Genomic DNA, 8,277 nt, shown 5'->3' with positions numbered 1-8,277 from the left:
CGACCCTCCCGGCTCCGCCCACCGACATCCTATTACGGAAAACAAGAGCAAATATAAATAATTCGGCAGACAGAGTGGGAGGGTCGTCACATACTGGTGAAATTGTTCTCCCAATGCCTCTTTGTGTATGTGGAGGAATTGCCAATTTATAGGATGTGGAAAGATTAACGAGATCAAGCATGATTCTGTCGAAATGACTCAGTATGTTTACCATTTGAAAGATGCATAGATCAGCTTCAGGCACATATGGACCGGGCTACACAAACAACCATGAAACCTTTAGGGTCAGGCCAACACTTTCTGTTTCTGCAAAGAAATACCAACCGACCTGCATCTAGTTTTTGTATGTATTTTTTATCTCAACCTTGAAAGACCCTTTGGTGATAATTATTAGTAGTAGTAGTAGTATTTATTACATGATTAGCAATATCAAGTTCTTGGCCAAAATAACTTTTAAGCCTGAATGATGCACAAAAATGTACTCTTTGTTTGATGTAGGCATCGAATCGGGATGCCAGTGGCTGACTGGTTAACCACCCTTTACAAATTAGCCTGTTAAGCTTATCAGTTTAATGGTTCATTTGCACTATTTATGGATGTTTGCATAAGGTACATTGTATTAGTGAACATTGCAGGACACTATGAAAGCTGAAAATAGTTTTGAACACCACAAGGGGTCACAAAGGTGCAACACAAAGGTGCAATAAGTAAGATACGGGGCAAGAGAACAGGTGAAGGGGTCTGAAGAAAGTTTCAAGTTACACTACAGCTGTTTTTATCTGAATATCAAAACATTTCAGGGAAACAATTAAGTACCTTACTGTGATTGTTGTCAAAAATAAACAAAAATAGCATCTTAGCAAAAAGAGCAATTTCTCAAGCAAGAATATTGCTAGGACTGTCTGGCAGTGGTCTGAGTGGGGAGGGGGAAACTGAAAACTAGCTGTTATTGGCAGAGAGGTTTGGAACTCTTTCTTATTGGTTAATTAACTAATTTACCGCCTGGTGATGTCACCAGGCAGACAAAAACTCCATCCCACCACAACAGGCTGAAATTTCAAAACAGCCCTTGTACTAAAAAGGGCATTATCATAAATTTCACAATTTCACAGTATTATTCAAACCTCATAGTGTGGAAATAAAAAACACAAGAAAATCATGTTGTTTTCTACTGCAATGGGCCTTTAAGGTTCTGTAAAATTATTGAAGTGGCCAAGCTGCTAGTTTTGACTATGATTAAATCCCTCGAATAGATATTCATTCAGGCTATATATGCATGATATTAGTATGCGTATTCAGGGATGATTGTGTAGACATTAACTTTTTGGCATGGATAACTGGTTTTCAACTGTTAAAAAAACTGGGCACTCACTTACAGTTGAAGTTGGAAGTTTACATACACCTTAGCCAAGTACATTTAAACTCAGTTTTTCGCAATTTCTGACATTTAATCCTAGTTAGGATCACCACTTTATTTTAAGAATGTGAAATGGCAGAATAATAGTAGATAATTATTTATTTCAGCTTTTATTTCTTTCATCACATTCCCAGAGGGTCAGAAGTTTACATACACTCATTTAGTATTTGGTACCATTGACTTTATATTGTTTAACTTGAGTCAAACGTTTCAGGTAGCCTTTTGGCCCATTCCTCCTGACAGAGCTGGTGTAACTGAGTCAGGTTTGTAGGCCTCCATGCTTGCACATGCTTTTTCAGTTCTGCCCAACAATCTTCTATATGTTTGAGGTCAGGGTTTTGTGATGGCCACTCCAATACCATGACTTTGTCATCCTTAAGCCATTTTGCCACAACTTTGGAAGTATGCTTGGGGTCAATGTCCATTTGGAAGACCCATTTGTGACCAAGCTTTAACTTCCTGACTGATGTCTTGAGATGTTGCTTCAATACATCCAAATAATTTCCCCCATCATGATGCCATCTATTTTGTGAAGTGCACCAGTCCATCCTGCTGCAAAGCACCCCCACAACATGATGTTGCCACCACGTGCTTCACGGTTGGGATGGTGTTCTTCGGCTTGCAAGCCCTCCCCCTTTTTCCTCCAAACATAACAATGGTCATTATGGCCAAACATTTCTATTTTTGTTTCATCAGACCAGAGGACATTTCTCCAAAAAGTACGATCTTTGTCCCCATGTGCAGTTTCAAACCAAAGTCTGGCTTTTTTTATGGCAATTTTGGAGCAGTGGCTTCTTCCTTGCTGAGCGGCCTTTCAGGTTATGTCGATATAGGACTCGTTTTACTGTGGATATAGATACTTTTGTACCTGTTTCCTCCAGCATCTTCACAAGATCCTTTGCTGTTGTTCTGGGATTGTTTGCACTTTTCGCACCAAAGTATGTTAATCTCTAGGAGACAGAACGCGTCTCCTTCCTGAGCAGTATGATGGCTGCGTGGTCCCATGGTGTTTATACTTGCATACTATTGTTTGTACAGATGAAAGTGGTACCTTCAGGCATTTGTAAATTGCCCCAAAGAAGGATGAACCAGACTTGTTGAGGTCTACAAAAAAATTCTGAGGTCTTGGCTGATTTCTTTTGATTTTCCCATGATGTCAAGCAAAGAGGCACTGAGTTTGAAGGTAGGCCTTGAAATACATCCACAGGTACACCTCCAATTGACTCAAATGATGTCAATTAGCCTATCAGAAACTTCTAAAGTCATCACATAATTTTCTGGAATTTTACAAGCTGTTTAAAGGCACAGTCACGAGCAGTGTTGGTGCAATGATTGAATAACATCTATGTGCAACTTCTGACCCACTGGAATTGTGATACAGTGAATTATAAGTGAAATAATATGTCTGGAAACAATTGTTGCAAAAATGACTGTCATGTCATGCACAAAGTAGGTCCTAACTGATTTGCCAAAACAATACATTTGTGGAGTTTTAATGACTCCAACCTTAGTGTATGTAAACTTACAACTTCAACTGTACCTAAGTATCATACATATATCATGTCAATGAGGCCAAAATCATAATAATATTAATTTAATACAATGTTGACATATGACATTTTGATAATAATAATGGTGGTAGGGAGGTCAAAGGTAATGAATAGGATCATTCTGATGTTGACAACTACCATATTAGGGCTTCATTGGCTGTTGCACTAACCTGTGAGTTTACTTCTGGTCTGGAGATGGCTTCTTGACCTTTAACTCTGGGCTCTGATGGTAACAGAGCACATGCTTGCTGCTGGGCAACACATCTTTACTGTCTTGCACAATGTCCTCCATAGAGCTCGTCTGGCTTGACATGTCTGGGTGACAAACACATAAACACACAAATTACATAAAAGACACCCTCTCAAAGCTGTTGGTGGTGTCAGTAGTCAGAGGTGATGTATTTACTTTAAGTCAGTTTGGCTGTAAAGTGATTAAGGGGGGCCATTCAGGGCCACATTCTTTGATGAGCTCATTCATTCACAATGCCAGAAAACACACGAAGGTTATGAAAAGATCTATGAAATGTCTATAAAAAAGGTGATTGTACGGAACCAGTTTACACCTACGTATGCAACTGCCCCTTGAGGTTTAATTCACATGTATCAAATGACTGTGTCTAAGGTCCTATTATACTTTCGGTGGCGGTGCAGCCAGCGGGTTTCTCCACGCATCGCGCCGACAGAAACAAACACCTTTCTGGTAAGAAGAGTGGTGGGGGTGTATGCCTTATGGCTAATGAGACGTGGTGTGATCACAGAAACATACAGGAACTCAAATCCTTCTGTTCACCTGAATTAGAATTCCTCACAATCAAATGTAGACCGCATTATCTACCAAGAGAATTCTCTTCGATTATAATCACAGCCGTATATATTCCCCCCCAAGCAGACACATCGATGGCTCTGAACGAACTTTATTTGACTCTTTGCAAACTGGAATCCATACATCCTGAGGCTGCATTCATTGTAGCTGAGATTTTAACAAGGCTAATCTGAAAACAAGACTCCCTAAAATGTATCAGCATATCGATTGCGCCACCAGGGCTGGCAAAACCTTGGATCACTGTTATTCTAACTTCTGCGACGCATATAAGGCCCTGCTCCGCCCCCCTTTCGGGAAAGCTGACCACGACTCCATTTTGCTGATCCCTGCCTACAGGCAGAAACTGAAACAAGAAGCCCCAACGCTGAGGTCTGTCCAACGCTGGTCCGACCAAGCTGATTCCACACTCCAAGATTGATTCCATCACGTGGACTGGGACATGTTTCGTATTGCGTCAGGCAACAACATTGACGAATACGCTGATTCGGTGTGCGAGTTCATTAGAACGTGCGTTGAAGATGTCGTTCCCATAGCAACGATTAAAACATTCCCTAACCAGAAACCGTGGATTGATGGCAGCATTCGCGTGAAACTGAAAGCGCAAACCACTGCTTTTAATCAGGGCAAGGTGACTGGTAATATGACCGATTACAAACAGTGCAGCTATTCCCTCCGTAAGGCTATCAAACAAGCTAAGCGTCAGTATAGAGACAAAGTAGAATCTCAATTCAACGGCTCAGAAACAAGAGGTATGTGGCAGGGTCTACAGTCAATCACGGACTATAAGACGAAATCCAGCACAGTCACGGACCAGGATGTCTTGCTCCCAGGCAGACTAAATAACTTTTTTGCCCGCTTTGAGGACAATACAGTGCCACTGACACGGCCTGCAACGGAAACATGCGGTCTCTCCTTCACTGCAGCCGAGGTGAGTAAAACATTTAAACGTGTTAACCCTCGCAAGGCTGCAGGCCCAGACGGCATCCCCAGCCGTGCCCTCAGAGCATGCGCAGACCAGCTGGCTGGTGTGTTTACGGACATATTCAATCAATCCCTATACCAGTCTGCTGTTCCCACATGCTTCAAGAGGGCCACCATTGTTCCTGTTCCCAAGAAAGCTAAGGTAAATGAGCTAAACGACTACCGCCCCGTAGCACTCACTTCCGTCATCATGAAGTGCTTTGAGAGACTAGTCAAGGACCATATCACCTCCACCCTACCTGACACCCTAGACCCACTCCAATTTGCTTACCGCCCAAATAGGTCCAAAGACGACGCAATCTCAACCACACTGCACACTGCCCTAACCCATCTGGACAAGAGGAATAACTATGTGAGAATGCTGTTCATCGACTACAGCTCGGCATTTAACACCATAGTACCCTCCAAGCTCGTCATCAAGCTCGAGACCCTGGGTCTCGACCCCGCCCTGTGCAACTGGGTACTGGACTTCCTGACGGACCGCCCCCAGGTGGTGAATGTAGGGAACAACATCTCCACCCCGCTGATCCTCAACACTGGGGCCCCACATGGGTGCGTTCTGAGCCTTCTCCTGTACTCCCTGTTCACACACGACTGCGTGGCAACGCACGCCTCCAACTCAATCATCAAGTTTGCGGACGACACAACAGTGGTAGGCTTGATTACCAACAATGACGAGACGGCCTACAGGGAGGAGGTGAGGGCCCTCGGAGTGTGGTGTCAGGACAATAGCCTCACACTCAACGTCAACAAAACTAAGGAGATGATTGTGGACTTCAGGAAACAGCAGAGGGAACACCCCCTATCCACATCGATGGAACAGCAGTGGAGAGGGTAGTAAGTTTTAAGTTCCTCGGCATACACATCACAGACAAACTGAATTGGTCCACTCACACAGACAGCATCGTGAAGAAGGCGCAGCAGCGCCTCTTCAACCTCAGGAGGCTGAAGAAATTTGGCTTGTCACCAAAAGCACTCACAAACTTCTACAGATGCACAATCGAGAGCATCCTGGCGGGCTGTATCACCGCCTGGTACGGCAACTGCTCCGCCCACAACCGTAAGGCTCTCCAGAGGGTAGTGAGGTCTGCACAACGTATCACCGGGGGCAAACTACCTGCCCTCCAGGACACCTACACCACCCGATGTTACAGGAAGGCCATAAAGATCAAGGACAACACCCACCCGAGCCACTGCCTGTTCACCCCACTATCATCCAGAAGGCGAGGTCAGTACAGGTGCATCAAAGCTGGGACCGAGAGACTGAAAAACAGCTTCTATCTCAAGGCCATCAGACTGTTAAACAGCAACCACTAACATTGAGTGGCTGCTGCCAACACACTGACTCAACTCCAGCCACTTCAATAATGGGAATTGATGGGAAGGATGTAAAATATATCACTAGCCACTTTAAACAATGCTACCTAATATAATGTTTACATACCCTACATTATTCATCTCATATGTATACGTATATACTGTACTCTATCATCTACTGCATCCTTATGTAATACATGTATCACTAGCCACTTTAACTATGCCACCTTGTTTACATACTCATCTCATATGTATATACTGTACTCGATACCATCTACTGTATCTTGCCTATGCTGCTCTGTACCATATCTCATTCATATATTTATGTACATATTCTTTATCCCCTTACACTGTGTATAAGAAATTAGTTTTGGAATTGTTAGTTAGATTACTTGTTGGTTATTACTGCATTGTCGGAACTGGAAGCACAAGCATTTCGCTACACTCGCATTAACATCTGCTAACCATGTGTATATGACAAATAAAATTTGATTTGATTTGATCCTAAAGCTAACATGCTGACCAAGTGAGCATCCGTCCTCGTGCACACTTCGATTTTGTTCACCCACACCAGAAGCGATCAGGATACACAGGTTGAAATATCAAAACAAACTCTGAACCAATTATATTAATTTGGGGACAGGTCAAAAAGCATTGAACATTAATGACAATTTAGCTAGCTAGCTTGCTGTTGCTAGCTAATTTGTCCTGGTATAGAAACATTGGGTTGTTATTTAACCTGAAATGCACAAGGTCCACTTCTACGACAATTAATCCACAGATAAAACGGTAAACCTAATTTGTTTCTCATCATCTCTCCTCCGTCCTTAAGGCTTCTTTTTCTTCTTTGGAGTTGGCAATCAACTTTACAGCATTACTACAACCTACCGTAGTGTGGACCTAAGTTCATCTTTCAGTCACTCACGTGGGTATATGCTCCTAAAAACCTATGAGGAGATGGCACATGGGTATATGCTCCTAAAAACCAAATGAGGAGCATGTTGAGCGTCACAAATAGAACCAATTTCTATTTTAGCACCTGGCCACGCAGACGCTTGCTGACGCCCACGAGCAGTGTTGGTGCCACGATTGAATAACATCTACGTGCAAATGTATTTTGCAACGCTTGCGCACGTGATGCGAGTGGTGTGGTCAGCATGTAATTCCTTACTCCAACCGAGGTCCTAATCCTAATTCTTTACTCCAACCCGGATCCTAATCCTAATTCTTTACTCCAACCCGGATCCTAACCCTAATTCTTTACTCCAACCCGGATCCTAACCCTAATTCTTTACTCCAACCCGGGTCCTAATCCTAATTCTTTACTCCAACCCGGATCCTAAACCTAATTCTTTACTCCAACCCGGGTCCTAACCTATTCACTTGCCTGTACTACCGTCTCCTTTGTAGAGTAATTGGCAGGGAACTGTCAGTGTCGTGATGAGTGATGGTCAGAAATGATTTAGGTCAACTGATCTCAAGGAGAGTGACTGGCCATGGTTGATGAACTGAGATGCTGAAAACCTCCCCAGGTTGTAATCACTCTGTTTCCACCTTTAAACCTTTTCCCCCCTCATTCATAGGAGAGCAGGGGTGATAATGTAGTGCCTCATTTAATGTAGCCTACATACATTATAGAATATACAAGGGGGTCACCTGGGGATGCCGTAGATTTAGAGGTCTGTCATAGTCTAAAGGACACCTCATCATCCCCACTTCCCTCTCTGCTCCCTCACACTCATACTTTCCTTCCCCTTCCCAGCCCTGACACTCTCTCCTTTGTTTCCACTCCATAGTTCTTTGGGTCCTAAATGTACTTCCTGTAAGAGACATTTACAGAGCACAGAAAAAATGACAGGAAAATTGTAGGCTAGATGTCCTTTTTCCCTCACACTTATCTGTCTGTCATCCTACTCTCTCTTATCAGGCCATAATCAAGAGGAAAACTTAAACCAGGACACTCACAGACGGACATGGGTCAACTAGGGTCAAAACAGCCACATGGGCTTACTCTGGTCTGGTCATGTTCACAGCCAAACACAAAAACACAAAAGAAGCACATATGGTGACCGATTTTCATTTGAATATTCTAAAATCAGCATAAAGAAAATAGGCACAGTTTACCTTCCGTGGTGTTTCCACGAAATGGACTTGTTGCTTAGAAAAAGTCAGTGTGCGATTACATAGTA

General features: G+C 43.1%; 1 pseudogene; it reads right to left on the bottom strand.

Moving 5' to 3' along the window:
* Positions 1 to 3,145: 3,145 nt before the first annotated feature.
* The window catches only part of LOC135546884 (DNA repair protein XRCC4-like), a 59,824-nt pseudogene continuing 54,692 nt past the window's right edge, over positions 3,146 to 8,277 (bottom strand).

This window comes from Oncorhynchus masou, chromosome 1 (genome assembly GCF_036934945.1).
Source record: "Oncorhynchus masou masou isolate Uvic2021 chromosome 1, UVic_Omas_1.1, whole genome shotgun sequence".
In the NCBI taxonomy this organism is placed as follows: domain Eukaryota; kingdom Metazoa; phylum Chordata; class Actinopteri; order Salmoniformes; family Salmonidae; genus Oncorhynchus; species Oncorhynchus masou.
This window is presented reverse-complemented; position numbering and strand designations above follow the sequence as displayed.